Genomic DNA, 20337 nt, shown 5'->3' with positions numbered 1-20337 from the left:
GGGCCGAAAACCATACTGCCGCCATCCTGGTTTATGTTAGGCCGCGTGTTCAGATCACGTGGTCTCCTTTGCCCACCATCTCCACGATTTAGTTCGTACCAGCCCAGAGAAAGGTTAGCTGTATTTACGGCCGAGGCCCAAGGTCACATCTGCTGTGGGGAGTATCAAGCAAATTCCTTCAGGCCCTGGGACGGGAAGGGAGTCACCCTGCCGAACTCCTCTGTATAGATAGCAACCCTTTGTGTAAGACTGAAACTGAACACTGTATGAGCTCATCCAGGAGCCCAAGGCCTAACTGGTACTTTTCCACTTGTAAGGCTCTGTATGTAGGTAGGACATGCTCTGATGTGTTTAACATGTCCTAGTAGTGAATTACACCCAATTTCGTGTTTCACTACTGAAAGGCTACCTGTTCTCCATAGGCCAAAGTGGGAGGTTTTGGCTATTACATTCTATAGTCCTAACTGACCCACAGAACATGGTAGAAAAACGAATTTAGCATGCCTGAGCTCAGAATATTAAAATACATCTTTTAGTGAAGGTTATTTTTTATATATTCTGTATTTGAAACTACCACTTTGAGAGTATAGGTACTTCCTTGCCTAAGCCTTCCAGTGTGCTCTGCTATTATGTGTATTGGCTGTCAGTTTTGGAGGGACAGGGCAGGCTGAGTCAGACCTAGGTTGAATAGAGAGATCTGCGTAGGTGTGAGGGGAGGGGTAGCTCCTGCACTTGAATAGGGCTGTGCCTGGCAAGGTGAATGCTGGCTCCACCTCCCACTGTGCGTCTGAAGGCAGACCCCCTCTTTCTGAAAGGAAGGATGCAGCCTGGTCAACAAAGTGCTCCAGGGCTGGGCAGAACTGGTTCTGGTTGGGTTCAGACTTGTGGCTCCTAAGAACAAAGACTTTGGGGGTATAAATATTTGTGCCCCAACCCCTACAATTTATATTGCTCCTGGACAACAAGAAGAACCTCTGTCCGTGTGACTACAGGAATCTGCAGGAGAAGGACTGTCCTTGTGCTTGTGTGCTGTTTCTGGGACTGGCCTGCAGTGGTTACTACTGGACTTGGAAGAAGTGGAAAAGGACTTTGAAGGAACTTTTATTTTGTGGCTACAGCAATCACCCAAGGGCTAGAAGAGAGCTAGCCTCCTGCAGGAGTCTCAGGCACACCAGACTCCACCACCAGCCTCCTGTTTCCTACCAGCGAGGATTTCTATCTGCAGGTGAGGCTCCTGTGAGTGCCAGGGCCTCTAGTTCTACTGCTGAGAAAAGAGTGCTGAAAATAGTCGCTGAGCCCTGTTAGCGTGCCGCTGCAGTTGGAAAGTGTGAGAAAAATCGCTCTGCTGCCGCCGAGCGCTCGCTACCGGAGATCGTCGCATCACCTGTCAGCGGGCCTGGAAACGCTCGCTAACCCCGAAGATTGTCGCATCGCCTGTCAGCGGGCCTGAAAAACGCCCGCTATCCCGAAGATCATCGCAGAGCCTGTCAGCGGGTCTGAAAACGCTCGCTAACCCAAGTTATTGAATCGCCTGACGGCGGGCCTGGAAACGTTCGCTAAAGATCCCAAGATTGTCGCCTTGCTTGTTAGCGTACCCCAAAGCGCTCGCTAACCTCAAATCATCGCACCAAGCTCATTGCTGCGCGGACGCCGAGCGTTCACCATTTTCCCCGCATAGCATCAGGATCGTCGCTCCCTCGCGGAGCGCCATCTTCTTCTACCGCAGCAAGATCGCACACGCAACAGGCTCGGTGCATCATCCTCCCTTAGCGGCAAGGATTTTATCGCATTACCGGCTTAGCGTGAATTAGTTTGTCGCTTTCTCCTGCCCGCAACCCAGCGCATCATCCTCCCTTGTGGCAAGAATCCAACGCATCGCTGGTTAGCGTGAGGAAATTTATCGCTACAACTCCTTAGCGACATTTTTGTTGCTTTGCTACAGAATCCAGATACCTTGTGAGTAAAAGGGTTGCAGAGACCACTGCATTGAACTGATCATTTTGTGCACCTTGAACTATTTTTGCAGCATTTTTAAAGTAACCCTATTTTTCTAGTATTGTGGATTTTTACTGCTATTGGTCTTGTGATTAAGTCTATATAAATATACCTATTTTTTATAACTACTTGAGTGGTGTCCATTTGTAGTGTTCCTCATTGTATTACTGTGTATGGTCATAAATGCTTCACACACTGCCTCTGAGATAAGCCTAGCTGCTCGTGCTACGTTACCACAGGGTTGAGCAGGGGTTGTCAAAGGGTGTAGACTGCTTACTCTGACTTAGGAAGAAGGGTCCCTACTTGGACAGTGGCCAGCCATTGCCAACTAGAGACCCCCATTTCTAACAATCAAATCAAAGCTTTGGTCAGAGTCAAAGAACTTCCCTGATTCTTTGCTTTTAAGTGGATGAGTGAGAAGCGTGTTCAGTATTTGTTCAGAATTTTGTTCGGTATGACACTGTGCTGACAGATTTGACATGTAACTCTGTATTGTAAGTGTAACTGTAAATTGTATTTCAATACCGCTCACTACCCCTGACGAGGTGCCGAAGTGCTTTGCGGTGAGTAACCCGCTACTCTGGAACCCAAGATTAGAGGTTCATAGTTAGTAGTTCAGTCATTTCTTCTTCCTTTTTTGCATTAGTTGTGCTAGGTTTGTGCCATTGTGTGTTTAGTAGAGTTTAGAGTAGGGACTGAATGATGGGAAAGGATTTGAAAGGGAAGTAGTAAGATATTTTTAAAGGTAGTGGTTGTGTGTGCCAGTTGGGTGACATGGCTAAAAAAGGAGGGGGAAGTTTGAGAAGGATGTTTGGGGGTTCCTAGTAGTCAGAAAGGTTTGGGATAAGTCAGAGAGAGGAGGTATAGGATAAAGGTTGAAAGGTGGATTTTTTAAATGAATAAACAGGAATTAGCTTATGCATACACATATGCACGACACTTGGTAAGGTTGTATTGACTGGAGAAAACCCCTCTATATAAACACCCATATGGGTACAGAATCAGTCATTTACAAGGTCTGATGTGCACACTTGTGTTGTGGCAACGTATGCAAATGCTTTCCCGAAATATCTTAGAGTTTTGGTAGCAGTCAAACTCCTCTATATATGCACCTACATATGAACAGAGAAGCAGCAATTATGACATTTTCAGATATGCACATGCATTTTGTAGTGGAATATAATTTTGTTCTCATATGAATGTATTTGCTTATAACAGGAGGCATAGTTCAATGCACAATGACACATGTATAACAACAACTTCATGAAAATGCCGTTAGAAGCATTGTTTGTGGTCATGTCTGAGTATACTGTTGCACTATTGTGTAGTGAGTTTATTTGCCATGTGGGGAAGAGCCAGCTTTTGACTAATCTTCAGAAGGTAAAATGGTTGTCAGCAGTGGTTAATTTTTGGAAAGAATAAGTGCAGGGGCTCTCATCAGGGGGCAGCTTGCACCAGCCCATTGCTCCTATTAGTGCAGCCTATACAGCATAACTAGTTACCATGAAACCCTACAAGTATGGAGAGGATGTGGCGTAATGGCAAAAGATGCCAATTTTGGAGCTGGAGAACCAGGTTCGAGTCTTGGCATATTCTCAACATCCTGTGATTCTGGGCAAATCACTTAATCTCCCAGTGCCTACAAAAACTGAATGTGTCCTTAACTGGTGCTCATGAAAAGCACTCCAATACCTTTGGGTCGAGTTTGTGCTATAAGTGCCGGTGTTGACAAATAAGTGCCGTGTCGAGCACCAGAAATCACTGGTTCAAATTAAGCACTGGTTGTCATTGCATCTTATGTGAGTGGTTAGTGATTCCATAGTTTGCCTGCTTGAACAGAGAAAGATGCTCCACCCACGTTTTTCTTCTTGTATGTAGGAACATTGAGGCGGGGAGACATTCTTGAGCATAGGTTCCTTTGCTGTATGTATTTGTTGATTTTCTTCCTGATGAAGAGTGGTCTTTGTGACTTTGCCATGTTTTGCTTTGTGTGAGATACAAAGCAGCTTGATTGTGGAGCTTATGGCACCTGGTAACCAGTGTAGGGCCCTCGAGGAAGGGGGAGATACGTGTTCTTGTGGTTTTACATGTAGGAGTAGTCTAGCGGCAGCGCTCTGAATTCTCTGTAATCTAATAGTTGACAGAGGTGAGCCGTGATACAGACCATTAGCTTATTCCAGTTTTGATCGAACAATTGAGCAGGGAGCTTGAATCTTGTGAGGGACTCCTGGGTGCGGAAGGATGTGTTGCAGTGTTTTGATTGTGATTAAGCTTGAATTAGCTACCTTGCCCACATGTGCATTTATTGCCAACTTGGTGTCCATAGTAATTCCAAGGTTTCTTCTCTCCTAATATATTTTTTCGCTGGTCCTAGGTCCTCAGGCCAGGTTCAAAGAGTCAGAGGATTCCAGTCACCACAAGAGTATTTTTTCTTTGATCAATTTGAGGCAGCTCCATGCCATTCATTGGTAAACAGATGGGAGGCAATTGTAGAGTTTTGATGATCGTGTCACATTTCTGCCTAGTATGGCCCAGTTACGACCAGCAGGGCACCAGCATGTATGATAAAATACAGTGCTGTCTACTATAACACACACTTCTGTGTAGTATATCCCAGATATGACCAGTTGGACACCATCCCATATGATAAGATTCAGCACAAGTATCACACAAGGTTTCCCAGTAAGACATAGTATGACCAGTAGGACACCATGTCGTATAAAATGATACATCGTTCTCTCTTATCACATGTTCGTTCACATATACACTGAGATCGACATTTTGAAAAAAGCCTGGGCTTTGCTTGGCCTTTGTATCCTGCTGATGTCCCCAAAGCATAAAATCACCCCCAAGCAAGTCTTCCAAGGTAGAGTCTTTTCACCAACTATGTGAGACTTTTACCAGGAAGTGGACACTGCTGTTGCCTGCACTTTCTCAAGCCTTTCTCTCGTGCCATCTTCCTCACACTCTCTCTTGCCTTTTCCATCTATTCCCTGCTCTATCATTCTCTATCTTACTCTTTCTGGGATCGATTCACAAAGGTAAACTTACATTTTTGTGTAATTTTACTACTATCGGTTATCACAAAGGTAAATTTAGACAAAAAGTCTAACTTTACTAGTAGTAACTTACCTTTGTGAATACCGAAAAGTAGTAAAGTTAGACTTTTGGTCTAAGCTTACCTTTGTGAATATCGAAAAGAAGTAAACTTACACAAAAGTATAGGTTTACCTTTGTGAAACAGGCCCTCTATCTTTCAGGACCAGAGCAAGGAACTCAAGACTGGTGCTAAGAACTAGTGAAGCCATGTTTTGGGAACTTACTTGGAAGAAAAGGAAGGTCTACTGGCCAGTGTCTGAAGAGGAGCAGGCATCTGACCAGTAGGATAGAGACCAAGGTCCAGCTGCATGAGGCCATCTTCAGGGAGCTAGCAACCCATAAGTTCTAAAGACCCTGCAGCCACAACAAGGCCAAGAACATTTGAGTAAAGAGAAGATTGAGGGCCTGCTAGGAGGTATTCCATGCCTGCATGGCTGGTGTACCTGCATCATCCCAACCCTCTCAGTTATGACCAGATTGGCAAGCCGGGCATTCCCCCAGGAGACTGGAGCCCCATGAGTCCGGTTTTGACACTTAGAGGCCGGTTTCGGCATCCAGTGGGGGTGGTGCATGTTACGAGATCCCGGCAGCAGCTTGAAAGTTTCTCTGGTTCTAACGCACATTAGCACGTCTGCACATGGGAGGTGAATTTATCATTTTTGCCAGGGCTGTTTTAAGTACCCCATGTAGCCCTGATCTCAGTACTTTCCAGGACTATAGCAGTTTATTTCTGGCCCTCCCAGGTCTAGGGAGCCACAAAGGTTCCCCTCTCATCCTCCAGCCATACTGCAGTTTCCTGTTTGACGGCGGTCGCTATAGTCCTAGAACATTTGAGATTTTCTGACTAAAGTTTCTGCTTCCCGAGTTACTACCTACTGAAGGTGAAGTGTGCTTCCTAAATCCCAGCTCCAACTGGTGTTCCTGTGTCCAGTCGCTTCTCCCGGACCAGAGGGTGAGCCCACCAACTAAAAGTCTTGACCGTTATGGAGGAGTTTTGGGATACGCGCCCATGAGGTGTGGTGCTCTCACGGACATACCTTGATTGTTTGCCCCATTCCACCACCCATAGTAGCCCCAGACTGCGGGGCGACCAAGTCCCAAGTCTGAGCTTAGTCACGTGCCACAGGCAAAGATACCCTAGTTCACAGTAGCCCCTTTCACCTAACATCAAGGCTTTGAGCTAATGGACATTCGACACATGAAAACTGCGCCTCTTTGCTTGGGTGGCACCCGTGTTCATTTTGGGTGGTACGTTTTACATTTTGGGACTGTTTTGCTGGATTCACAACTTCCTATTCTCAAATCCACTGAGTTGTCCAGCCTTGAACTTAGGGCTGCTGAGAAATCATGTCAGAGACATCAGAATAAAAGTGAAATATTATGCTGTCGCCTGGCAACTGTTGCCCCACACTTGTGTTTTTTGTGATGTCCTAAATTTAACCTCCCTATTTTGTTACCTGTAAATAAAATACCTATTGTGTTTTCACAGGTACAGCTGCGAGTACTGTCTTGTGTGGTGGGTACCTCCTACTGGAGTAAGTCTGCGCTGCTCAACCACGTTACTCTTATGTAGTCAGTAGCCCAAGGGCAGCATCTAGCCATCCAACCGGAGCGTCTTGATACCCGAGTTCACATGACACCAGAGGTGAATGACATCCTCCCCCGCCCAGAATACTGCCACCCAACCATTGGCTACCTCAGGTCTCATGGGAAAGGCTTCACCTGTGGGTCCAGATTAACCCTTGCTCTTCCAGTGCAGGCGGGAACATTCACTCCTGCACTTCACTGACTGATTAGTGCCACAAAAAAAATGCTTTGGTTTCTAGGGTGCTGTTCCATGTCCCCTGGCTGCTAGCAGAGCAGAGGATGTACTCCGGCTGTGCAAGACCCACTGCTTAATTTGTAAACAAATAAGTGCCAGAGCCCTCGTCAGGAGGACGCTGCAGCTTGCACAACACATTGCCCCTGCCTGTGCCGTCAAGGACAGCACCAACACAACTACTAGCATCGCACTTCTACAAGTGTGACAATTCAGACAGTTGCAGACCCCCAAAGACAAGGGCGTGTCTGACAGGTATTAGTCATTTTTAATCTAAATTTAATTAACAACTGCTGTTATGCTCATCTCTAAATTTGACACTTGGTGGCGCTGTTTGCCTGTCTGAATTAAGTGCTGGTGCTGACAATTAAGTGCCGGTGCCGAGCACCGGAAAACACTGCCTCAAATCAAGCACTGGCCGACCACTTCACTTCTTTTTTTTAGCATTTTGGGGGTGTAGCGCCTTCGGGACTCAGATGTCCAGTCCCTGAGCAGAGCCCACCAACCTACCCTGATTAGCTTCCGTTTTCAGTCAGAGGGCTGCATACAAACTCCAGTCGCTGTGCACTGCCCTCTTCGCTGCTGGAAGCTCCGGTCACCTCCATGCACTGCAGTCTCACAAGCAGCAGTGGGAGGGGTCTCCTGTTAGCATCAAACCTTCTGAACATCCTTACTATAGGTACATCTTACTATAGGTACATCTCTGCACATACCACATGGGGTACAGCAGCAGGGTATAGCCAGGGCCACTGGAATTATGCAGCAGGGGAGGGTAAAATTATGCAGTAGCATTGAGTAAATTATGTGGCAACATAAGGCAAATTATGTAGCACATTTTGTGATCGTATTACTTCATTATTTTGTAATTTTTACACTGTCTGGGTGTTGGTTGCACCTCATAAGTATAAGTGTAACACCCAAATATAGCAGTAAGCAACTAGAAAGGTGACCAGTCAACCTATGCAAATGGCCTTCCATTGTGCAGTAACAAGTGTTGCTGCGTTTTTTGTAACATTTGAACTATTTGAGTTAGAAACTATTTTGTTAAATCTGCAGATTATGCACCAAATGATAAATTATGTGGCAAATGTGGCAAATCTATAAGGATGCACAAAAAGGCAGAGACCACACAATCTAATAATCCCAGTGACCCTGGGTATAGCTCTGGGGTAGGATATTGATTTTCAGAGTATGTGCCCATTCATAGACCTCCCCCCACTCCTTGCTGGCACTGATGAGGCCAGACCCCACAGAGGCCTAGACTGCAATGCCCCCCCCACCCACCTCCCTCTTCTCAGAGTCTGGCCCAGGTCAGGGAAGCCTGTGGCACAGCCCTGAAGATGACTGTTTATTGAGGCCCTTCCTTCCCAGCTGGCAGCAGCTGGTGAGCTGTCGGACAGGAAGTGAGAGCTGAACCCAACACAATGGGGCCACTGCCAGCCTCATCCCCAGGCAGGCCGTCTAACAATACAGGGCCCCCAAGGAAGGAGATAAAAACATTAAGGAGGCGCCAGAAAGGATCCGAGTGCAAAGAGAATTGTAACAAATGAATATACACACAAGAAACAGTCTGCATTAACAATTAAACCTAAGCTAAACAACCACCAAAAGGCACAGCTCTCTCTCACGTCATTGTTGAAGGGCCCAACCTCCATTTTACTATCATTTTTATTTAAACGACAGCCTGTTTCTTGGCGCGCGAGCTCTGCCAGTCCCACATATTTCGAGAGAACTGAGAGGCGCCTCGAAGGCAGGGCTGGCTCCTTGGTGAGCGCTTTGGGACGAAGTCACCGGCGGATCACACCGCACACGCCCCTGTGGGAGACAGGGTGCAGACAGGCACATGAGCATGCAGTGAGCGAGGCTGCCGACAGAGCACGACTATCTAAAACATGCCCCTAACAGCAAAATAACTTCTGGAGCGCATGCAGCCCGCTCAGACAAATAACACTTAAACATTGGCAAAGCCAATAGCGACACCTTTTAAAAGTGTCAGCTGACTTCCTGGCTTTGCCAGTGTATGCTGTAGTTGCTAACAAGCTATTAAACAAGCATTTGCAATGCAAAAGGTCTTGCATTTGCAAGAATTTGATCTACTGGCATTGTAAATGACACTGCCTTTTATTTATGTATTTTGAAACCCAGCATGCAGTGCGTAAACACGCACTCTGTACTTATAGCAGTTGCTTACGAGAAGCAAGGCTGGCAGTAACTGCACATCTTACTGCCAGCCTTGCTTCTCGTAAGCAAGGACTAACTGCGTACTTATTCACCGCTTGCTGGTTTTTCAAAACAAATAAAAGGCATTATTATTTACGATGTAAATAGCTCAAACTCTTGCAAATGTGAGACCTATTGCATTGCAAATGCTTGTTTTGCTTTGATGTGACGCTGACCTCTTTTTGGGTAAGCTGTTTGATGTGTAATATGCAGGTCCATCTTCTTGATTAATGTTTTTGCGTTTTCTGCATTTTGCTGCTCAAACTCTTTTTAAGAGAAAATGGTAGGTTTCTCGGTGGAAGAAATCAAACTGCTCCCTGACTTCGGAACAAAACCTTCAGCAATACAAGCCAACTGTGTTATTGTTGTGATCAGATTTGAGTATTTCTCAATATGCACACATTAAACCCCTAATAAGAGTACACTTTGATTTATTCCCAGACCGCATGTGAAAACAGTGACAGACCTGCTTTCTTGAAATATAGCTATGTATGTACACAAGGCCTTTTACTAATGAATGTTCTGTAAACAAAAATAAATGTAAAAAGAAATCTGGCTGATGTACTTGCATGACATTGGTGTGAGCTCTTGACTTGACTTATTGCCTTTCTAATACTGGAAAATTGCGCTGTGCACAGACGATTAGAAATGATGGGTTAGAGCAGAGTTCAGTCAATTAAAGGTCAGTGGATAAGTGGACATGGTATTTCTTGTAATTCCCAAACTAAGATTTGTGGTTGATATAGGGGTAGTCAGGGAAAGAGACCAGCCTCGTTTGAATTAATGTACGGAGCATATTTAAAGCGATGAGTGCGGTGGAAGTGGAGCTTTCTAGGAACAAGCCTTCAAGCAGGTTTTATTAAAATGGGTGATCGGTTTCAAGATGTGCTGGAGGGCCAAGATTATTTGGTGCAATGTTACAATAAATGGCCCAATTTGAAAGCTAAGAAGACATAACTGTGCCCACATTTGAGTCTCGCACAGAGGTTTACCTTTTCTGGGATCTTTATTGTAATGAATGAACAAACGTTTGTTTATTGGATGTGGTAGTAGTTCCCACCTACATTGCATTAGCTTTTAACAGTGACTGGTTAGCTGTAAACAGTGTGGTGATCAGCCAGCCACCTGGGAGTGCGTACATGTATTGGATACCGTCCGTTACCAGAGATTAACTAAATGACATGACATTCACAAGCCAAGTTGTGGGCTCGGACAGCTAAGTGAAAACAGGCACCTTCATTAGGCAGGAGTCCAAAGACAGACGGGGAGGCGCGGCTGCTGCAGTCACTATCTTGCGGTTTATTAAAGAGAGCCACACGTGACAACCCGGCTACGGGCCCTCCTCAAGCTAAGCTAGAGAGTTTTAAGGCAGCAACTGCAAATTAGAAATGTCTCCTATTTTTTTTATTTACATGCGTCTGGGGATGCATGTAATTTATTTTCCTGCGAGTTATTAAGACGAGCTGGGACTCACGGACAGCTGAGTGAAAACAGGCACCTTGATTAGGCATGAGTCCGAAGACAGACCGAGAGGTGCGGTTGCTGGGCAGCTCTATCTAATGGTTTATTAAAGAGAGCCACACCTGACAAATCAACTGCGGGCTGTTAACCCACAGACCATGAAGCGCGCCAGAGCCCAGCAGGAGGTGGTGTTGGAGTGTGACAAAGCAACTTCCTGCACAGCAGAATGAAACCATGACAGAAAAACTAGCATTTGGGAGACAAGACATCAACAAGCCCAATCCCCTTTAGAAGAAATCCGAAAACAAAACAAATAGCCTACCAAAAAGAAGCCCAACTGACGGACATGAAAAGTGCAAAAAGGCTAAAAAATACAATCTAAGGAGCGGGAGGTACGGAGGGAGGCAGCACTAATAACTGCGGCATTAAGAAGTTGGCGGGAGGAATGCTATATTTACACGTAAGCAGCTATGCTTCTGAAGCTGAAAACAGGCAAGAAGTAACAGACCAGTAAACCAAGAAAAAAATAGTCCCCGAAAGAACAAAAAGAACCATAGCGGAATGAGACGGTACTTAGTTCCTGCTGCGTGGGAGGAACAGAAGGGAAAAAGGAGGGACAAAGAGGCAGGGGTGATCACTAGGAAGCAAGAATTTGTAAAGGACACTGAAACAAACAAATCAAAAGCAGGGGGATGGCTTTAGGCCCACAAGAGAAATTACAACAGGTCTCGAAAGGGGTCTAAGCCTCTTCCACCTTCTGGACAGAAGAAGCATCTACAAATCCCTTTCCTGGTTACTCAGTCTCTTGGCTTGTGCTGCCAAGCTTCAGTCGAGGTTAAGGTGAATAGAATTTGCTGACTAGTTAGAGCCAGTACGTGTCCAAACTTGTAGGCACCGACCAGTAGCCAAGCCAAGCAAATGGGTGGCCATCTTTATAGCTTTTAACTCCATCCACCAGAAGCGGGAGCAGCTTCACCAGCTTCTCTTTCCTGGGATTCAAGCACCCAGAGAGGGGAGCAGCCTATTGTTTGAGGGATGAATACTGGGTGGTACCGGGCTGGATGTCCCAAGACGATGGGTAGAGATGAAGAGGACGCTGCCCATACAGCCAAACTGACTTCAGCCAGTTCATTGTTCCAGCCAGGGCAGGTGTCTGAACCGAATGTAGTTTGTAGCCTGGAAACCAGAAGGGTAAAACTACTGTGGGGTGTTTGAGATGCAACCACAGAGGGCCACTCTAAGGGCATCGGAGTAGAACAGAACTATAATGCAGGGAGCACCATTCAGTGTGCTGGGTCTGGAGGCATAGTAGACAAATGTGTTCACTGTAAGGGGTCTGTGTTTGGCCTCATGGTTACAGGTTCTAATCCTGGCGGGTCCACTCAGCCTTTTATCCTTCTGAGGTCAATAAAAGAGTACCATTGAGTTGGGTAACAATAAACATCTATTACTCAGCACCAAGATACCCTTCTGTGTGAACGTGCACTTTACAAATACACATGTTATGTTATGGTAATGTGTCCTCAGAGCGTTCCAGTTATGTCACACATGGATTTACATATACATCTCAGATACACTGTGGGCAAGTGAACATGTGTTAGATGAACTAGCTCTTCCGTAAAGCAGGAAGCCTCTGGGCAACAAATAACAGTGGCACTAAACTGCTCAAAGCCCCTTCTAAAGTGATGTCGCAAGTCTTCAAGGCAGGGACATAATGCAGGTTCCTGAACCCCTGTGACGTAGAGGGGCCCACACCCTTCAGTGGGCTCCATTCAGCCTAAAACATAGGAGTATATGCAGGATTTGTGAGTCTCAAACGTCCCTCACCACATTCTGCAGGGGGGGCTTATCAGTTTGTTACACCACTGGCTCAAGAGTCCATTACTATTGCCCCCAGGATTGAAAGCCCTCACTGTTCCTGCCAGTTATGGAAATGGCTACCTTTCTCTCAAGATTACAGGTAAATTTATGGCCCTGCAGTGGGCTGTACAGCCAAAATTTGACACCAACTATATCCTGGTACAAGAATATCGAGGACAGAATATCGACACCAGCTATATCGTGGTACAAGAATATCGGGGACAGAATATTGCCACCAATGATATCGCAGTACACGAATATCGAGGACAGAATATCAACACCAATATTAAGCCAGCATTTATTCATCGGCTGAATTTTAAATTTTTCCAGAAAGCCATTGATAAGAAAATGAATTATTCTTGATTGAAACCTGTCAGTTTCATTGGAAAGACAGCAGTTGTGTGGGGAGAGCACTCCTGCGATGTAACTGTTTAATCAATAATTCTCAATTGATGGGAGCAGCGGTGCATCAGTTCTGTAGGAGTTTGTCCTCTCCTACTGAAAAAGACCGGATATTGACAGGTTGAGAGCCTGTATGCAACTGAGCACTGTTCACAAAGTGTCCTACTTGACACTACTTTTTTTGAAAAATGTATGTTTAATTTTCAGCATTGAAACAGGACATACTCTAGAACTTTACACATTATTTTCTTATGTGGAAACGCATAAGAATGTAGCAGTTTGTACCAATACAAATTAATGACATTTAAACAGCATGGATACAAACAGTTTTCACATGTAGCACAATACCAAATTACATGTACTAAACATGATGCAATAACACAAAAAAATTCAACACAGCAGAAAATTTTTTAAATGCCCAATGCATTTCGGAACCAGCCGGTTCCTTCGTCAGGGGCCAATCTGAAAAATATAAAGCGAACCATGTTGCTAGTTAGGATTATGTTGTGGGGGCTCAATCTCAGTGACTCTAATACAGAGCAGACGTGTCTGACAACAAGTTACCTGTTTGTCTGTGTGGTTAAATGTTATCTGCAAAGGACAGAAATATGACTGAGTCAGCATGGGCTCAAGTGATGATATATACGTGAAAGAAGATTGTAAAACATAGTCAACTACGCGCTTACATGGGTGTGCAACACTCGTATTTCTGAAATTATGAAAGCGAACCAGATCATGTTAGTGAAATTAATCAGGACAGGAGTCCTAATGCAAGTGCTCGATAATCGATAGAGGGTTACAGTAGTGGTAATGAATTCATACCTTACGCAAGATGGTCGGCTCTGAAGCTGTTGGAAAAATAATAATTGCGTGTGTAAACCATTAGCGTATCAAGTGAACTATACTAGACGCACAAGATCCTCAGAAGTACAGTCTAAAAAAAGTTGCGTGTAAGGCTAAACGGGTGAAATCTTACCTCCGGAGGTTTTGTGAAGAGCTGCGTAAAGAGAAAGGGAGAAAAAAGGAACGAGTTTTGTTTATAAAAAACGGAAGAATTAACGGAATGGTGTGACCAGAATGAACAGCGTACTCAACCAACGAGAAGCACGTCACAGAAATCTCACCTTAAAAATGCTACGGGGGAGAAATAACGAACGTCTCTGCAACACCAGTGAACGAGTGCAAAGCGTCAGCTGAAAACGCGCTTTTGTAAGAGAAACAATTCAGGACATAAACCGGAAGTACCCGACATAAACGATGGACTAAGAAAGTCTTGGTTTTAATCTAATGAACAGGAGGTTCTCAGTGCTAACATGGGTGCCATGTTGGAACGGAGACGAAACGCTGCAAGATAGGGGGGAAATTCATAAATGCAAGATATAATGAGCGATAAGAGAACGGAACAATCAGAACTAAGAAGTATTTCGTGATCATTACTTTTACGAGCTCCTAGTCTGAACAAATGAGATCGGGTAATGTATGTGGGCATACATCGGTGCCAAGTAGAAACAAAATAATAAAACATCACAGTGCATAAAATGATGACGACTAGGGGATAAAAAAAGGAGCAGAGTTCTCTCAGCGGAGATATGTTCAGCAAACTTAAAGTTCCTCATCTTTCGGACTAAGAGATCCGTTGGGTAGTGTTAACATATGTGTTGTGTACAATAAACTGTGTGCACAATGTGGATGAAATGCGCATCGAGATATATAGACAAGTGCTGAGAGTTCCTTTGAAAACTGAAAGGTGCGTGGTAACCTAAATAATCGTGCATAAGGAGTTGGTATGTGTGTAACATGATATTAAGTGAGTTTTGCTGTAATGTTCGTAGTTGGTTTTACAGTTTAGAAGCTGGCCTAAGGGGATGCTGACTAGTTAAGAAACTCTTGGTTAAATAAAGCACGACATGTCCATCCGGTCATTGAGACCGGTGGGTGCCATGGTGTCCAGGCTTTTGATCCAAAAAACTTCCCTTTGGAGAAGTCTCAGGTGATTGTTGGTACCTTGTTGTAGCTCCACATGTTCAATTATTTGAAATCTTAGTTGTGATATAGAATGGCATGCTTCATGTGAATGATCAATCCACATACCTACTTTTACAAACCGATCCAACACCACAGCTGGAAATCATCTTGCAAGGGATCTTGAAAAAAGCTTACGATCTAGGATGGATTGACGAACAAACCAGACAGTTCCTCACCACACCAAATCCACGCAGACCTCACCTGTATATGTTACCAAAAATACACAAAAACCTACATCAACCACCTTTCAGACCTATTGTCTCTGGATGCGGCTCAATTTTTGATGTCGTAGGAAAATATTTGGATCACTACTTACAGAAATTCGTGCAAAACTGGTGGTCATACACCAAGGATACCACAGACTTCCTCAAGAAACTTCAAATCATTCAACCAAATATTCAATCCACTTGGTTATTGTGTACTATTGATGTGGTGGCTCTCTACACCTCTATTCCTCATTCCACAGGCATGGAGGCAGTTGAATGGGCTCTACTCCAACGCGAAGACATTGATACAGAGAAGGTTTTCATTTTGCAACTCTTACACTTTTGCCTTCACCACAGTTACTTTAAATGGAATGAACAATTTTACGCCCAACTCTCGGGAACTTCTATGGGCTTTCCAGGAGCTCCCTCATACGCCAACAAATTCATGGCAATGTTTGAACAGGAGTACATCATGGACATACCTCAATGGTGGACAAACATTTACACCTACAGTCGATACATTGACGACATCTTTCTGGTTTGGACCAACTCCCAGCAACTCCTGGAAGAAATGATAACCACTTTAAATTCTCACAACTCTAGGATACAATTCACCCACAGGATTGAAACACAGACTATCCAATTCCTTGATGTTACCATCAATAAAAATCCTGATGGACCAGGACTCTCAACCACGGTCTACACTAAACCCACTGATCGCAACAATGCGTTACATTTCACCAGCTTTCATCCTAATAACCTTATCCACAATTTACCTTACTCTCAGTTTATCCGCATTAAACGCATTTGTTCCAACATGGTAGACAGCACGACCAAGATTAATGAACAAAAAGAAAAATACTATGAACGAGGGTACCCTTCCACCATCATTGACTCTTGTGCACAACGAGCATTGGCCAAATCACGGGAAGATTTATTGTCACCCACCAGTAAAGTCAATAAATCCAATATAGTCTTCATATCCAGATATTCTACTTGCTCTACAGCCATCAAGAAGATTATCAATAAACGGTGGGAACTACTATCAAATGAAACTGAATTTAATAACATCTTCTGTGAACCACCTCTGCACGCTTACACAAGGGGCCAAAACCTCCGTGAACTAATATCTTCCACCAAGCAACAACCTCAAACTGGCCGCACCCACAAAGGCACGGTGAAATGTCATAATTGTTCACACTGCAACAACATCATCCTAGGAAATATCTTAAAACATCCTACCACTGGCAAGGACGTTGCATTACGGCACACCAGCGATTGCAATACTTCCAATGTAATTTACGGGATCAAATGCCCGTGTGGCAAACTATACATTGGAAAAACTGAACGGAAAATGAAAACACGTCTGACCGAACACAAAAGTCGCATCAGAACTTTGAGTAAAAATTCTCCTCTGGCATCCCACTGGCATGAAGCATGCCATTCTATATCACAACTAAGATTTCAAATAATTGAACATGTGGAGCTACAACAAGGTACCAACAATCACCTGAGACTTCTCCAAAGGGAAGTTTTTTGGATCAAAAGCCTGGACACCATGGCACCCACCGGTCTCAATGACCGGATGGACATGTCGTGCTTTATTTAACCAAGAGTTTCTTAACTAGACAGCATCCCCTTAGGCCAGCTTCTAAACTGTAAAACCAACTACGAACATTACAGCAAAACTCACTTAATATCATGTTACACACATACCAACTCCTTATGCACGATTATTTAGGTTACCACGCACCTTTCAGTTTTCAAAGGAACTCTCAGCACTTGTCTATATATCTCGATGCGCATTTCATCCACATTGTGCACACAGTTTATTGTACACAACACATATGTTAACACTACCCAACGGATCTATTAGTCCGAAAGATGAGGAACTTTAAGTTTGCTGAACATATCTCCGCTGAGAGAACTCTGCTCTTTTTTTATCCCCTAGTCGTCATCATTTTATGCACTGTGATGTTTTATTATTTTGTTTCTACTTGGCACCGATGTATGCCCACATACATTACCCGATCTCATTTGTTCAGACTAGGAGCTCGTAAAAGTAATGATCACGAAATACTTCTTAGTTCTGATTGTTCCGTTCTCTTATCGCTCATTATATCTTGCATTTATGAATTTCCCCCCTATCTTGCAGCGTTTCGTCTCCGTTCCAACATGGCACCCATGTTAGCACTGAGAACCTTCTGTTCATTAGATTAAAACCAAGACTTTCTTAGTCCATCGTTTATGTCGGGTACTTCCGGTTTATGTCCTGAATTGTTTCTCTTACAAAAGCGCATTTTCAGCTGACGCTTTGCACTCGTTCACTGGTGTTGCAGAGACGTTCGTTATTTCTCCCCCGTAGCATTTTTAAGGTGAGGTTTCTGTGACGTGCTTCTCGTTGGTTGAGTACGCTGTTCATTCTGGTCACACCATTCCGTTAATTCTTCCGTTTTTTATAAACAAAACTCGTTCCTTTTTTCTCCCTTTCTCTTTACGCAGCTCTTCACAAAACCTCCGGAGGTAAGATTTCACCCGTTTAGCCTTACACGCAACTTTTTTTAGACTGTACTTCTGAGGATCTTGTGCGTCTAGTATAGTTCACTTGATACGATAATGGTTTACACACGCAATTATTATTTTTCCAACAGCTTCAGAGCCGACCATCTTGCGTAAGGTATGAATTCATTACCACTACTGTAACCCTCTATCGATTATCGAGCACTTGCATTAGGACTCCTGTCCTGATTAATTTCACTAACATGATCTGGTTCGCTTTCATAATTTCAGAAATACGAGTGTTGCACACCCAGGTAAGCGCGTAGTTGACTATGTTTTACAATCTTCTTTCACGTATATATCATCACTTGAGCCCATGCTGACTCAGTCATATTTCTGTCCGTTGCAGATAACATTTAACCACACAGACAAACAGGTAACTTGTTGTCAGACACGTCTGCTCTGTATTAGAGTCACTGAGATTGAGCCCCCACAACATAATCCTAACTAGCAACATGGTTCGCTTTATATTTTTCAGATTGGCCCCTGACGAAGGAACCGGCTGGTTCCGAAATGCATTGGGCATTTAAAAAAATTTCTGCTGTGTTAAATTTTTTTGTGTTATTGCATCATGTTTAGTACATGTAATTTGGTATTGTGCTACATGTGAAAACTGTTTGTATCCATGCTGTTTAAATGTCATTAATTTGTATTGGTACAAACTGCTACATTCTTATGCGTTTCCACATAAGAAAATAATGTGTAAAGTTCTAGAGTATGTCATGTTTCAATGCTGAAAATTAAACATACATTTTTCAAAAAAAGTAGTGTCAAGTAGGACACTTTGCGGACAGTGCTCAGTTGCATACAGGCTCTCAACCTGTCAATATCCAGTTTCATTGGAAAGCCACCATGCACTTTATCTAATGTTTGAAAGATGTAGTTTCAGTGGAAAGCTATTATGCACTTTATCTAATGTTTATACACTGTTGTCTAGCCAAGAAAGTTTGCACTAAAAAATAGCACTATGTTTTTATTGCGGAGATACGGTGTCTTGAAAATTGATAACGTTTTATGTTTTACCTCGAATAGCTGCTCATTGTTGGTTTTATGTCTTAAACTCGTTTTTTAAATACTTTGCATCTTTGTGTGTATATGTGACTTATGGTTTATCAAAAAAACAAATAAAGTTTACGAGCTGAATAAAAAACTAAACTGTAACAGCTGCACCAACCAACAGCTTTGAAACTGCCTGCTGAGGTGAAGGTTGTAACCAATCACTGTGGTGTAGGTGCACGTGTCCTCGACAGACCCAAATAACCTGATGAGGACTCAAGAAAAACACATGGGAAGCCTGTCTTAGTGGTCTTGAGGTGTAATTTCACTCTGCAGGAAAAACACTATCAAGACTTCAGGAAGGCAAGTATGCAGTGAGGCAAGGATGCAGTGAGACAAGGATGCAGTGAGGCAAGGATGCAGTGAGGCAAGGATGCAGTGAGGCAAGGATGCAGTGAGGCAAGGATGCAGTGAGGCAAGGATGCAGGAATTAAAGAATGGAGGAAGGACGTCACAGCAAGCTATCCATGACGGTCGCTTGTCCCAGCAATCTCAGTCCTCTGCATTCCCAGATAGCCTTGCTTCCTACATTCTACGCCTAACCTCCCATACTAGCCATGTGCACTCTGCCCTTTCTCCATGCAGGCTGCAATACAGCCTACATGGTAAAAATGGCCTCCCCATAGGCTCTAGGCTGGGTGCTGTCCCGACTAATCGCAATGCTGCCATTTCAGCATTGTGATTGGCTCAGGGGAGGGAAGGGAGGCTGCCTGCTTCCTGTCCCTGGCAGGAGAGCAGGAGCCAAGAAAGCGTGTGACCTGGTCGGTGGACAGGTACGTTTTTAAAATGTATTATTAAATTTACCACTTCCCCACTCGACCCACCCACCCACGATTAATGCCGGCCGCGACTCGCACAAAGCATTCAACCTTGTACCCTGGCTGTTCTGCATGCACACAGCACAGCATTCAACCTTGTACAGTGGCAGCCCTGCACACACATGACAGCATTCATCCTTGTACACTGCCAGCTCTGCACCCACACAGCACAGCATTAAACCTTGTGCATGCCAGCTCTGCGTGCACACAGCACAACATTCAACCTTGTACGCTGCCAGCTCTGCACACAGCACAGCATTCAACCTTGCAGTCACGGCCCGCATTAAGCTGATTTTTTTTTATAAACGTTCTCTTTCACTTTTCCAGCGTCTTTAAGTTGACTTTGTTTATAAATGTTCGCTTTCACTTTTGCCACATAAATGTTGAAAGCGTGTTTCCCCTTCTCCAGAATCCTGCTTCTCTTTCCATTTTGCCACGCGCTTGTTTGTAATGCTACAGCTTTAAGTGCCGGTTGGCAATGGGAAAGCAGATTAAATACCTCAATCGAGATGGCTTAGTTTTCAATGTCGGCAGGACCTTGAACCTTTCTGATCAATTGTGCTCATATTCCGCTAACATAAAGAGATTCAATTTTCAGAGTCATTTCTTTACTCGACTGCTCTCTGCCCGAACACTTTTCCAAGCACGCTGTCTGCATATTAAGTGTTCATATGACCATCTGGTTTTGTGAGATTTCTACCAAGATCCCCCCGGTAGTGGAAGCTGAGGTGTATATGAAGATGTTTCACCAACACCAATTCAGCACTGTCCCCGAAGCCTACGCACATTCTAAATTGCCCAACAAAAAAAACCAGCG

At 44.2% G+C, this 20337-nt stretch overlaps 1 protein-coding gene across 3 annotated transcripts in view; it reads right to left on the bottom strand.

Annotated features, from left to right (window-relative positions):
• LOC146776052 (uncharacterized) overlaps positions 1-20337 on the bottom strand; it is a 387820-nt gene that overhangs the window by 352937 nt on the left and 14546 nt on the right. The window lies entirely within an intron of this gene.

Source organism: Triturus cristatus, chromosome 12 (assembly GCF_964204655.1).
Source record: "Triturus cristatus chromosome 12, aTriCri1.1, whole genome shotgun sequence".
NCBI lineage: Eukaryota > Metazoa > Chordata > Amphibia > Caudata > Salamandridae > Triturus > Triturus cristatus.
The sequence above is the reverse complement of the archived record's forward strand: the minus strand, read 5'-3'. Positions and strand labels throughout refer to the sequence as shown.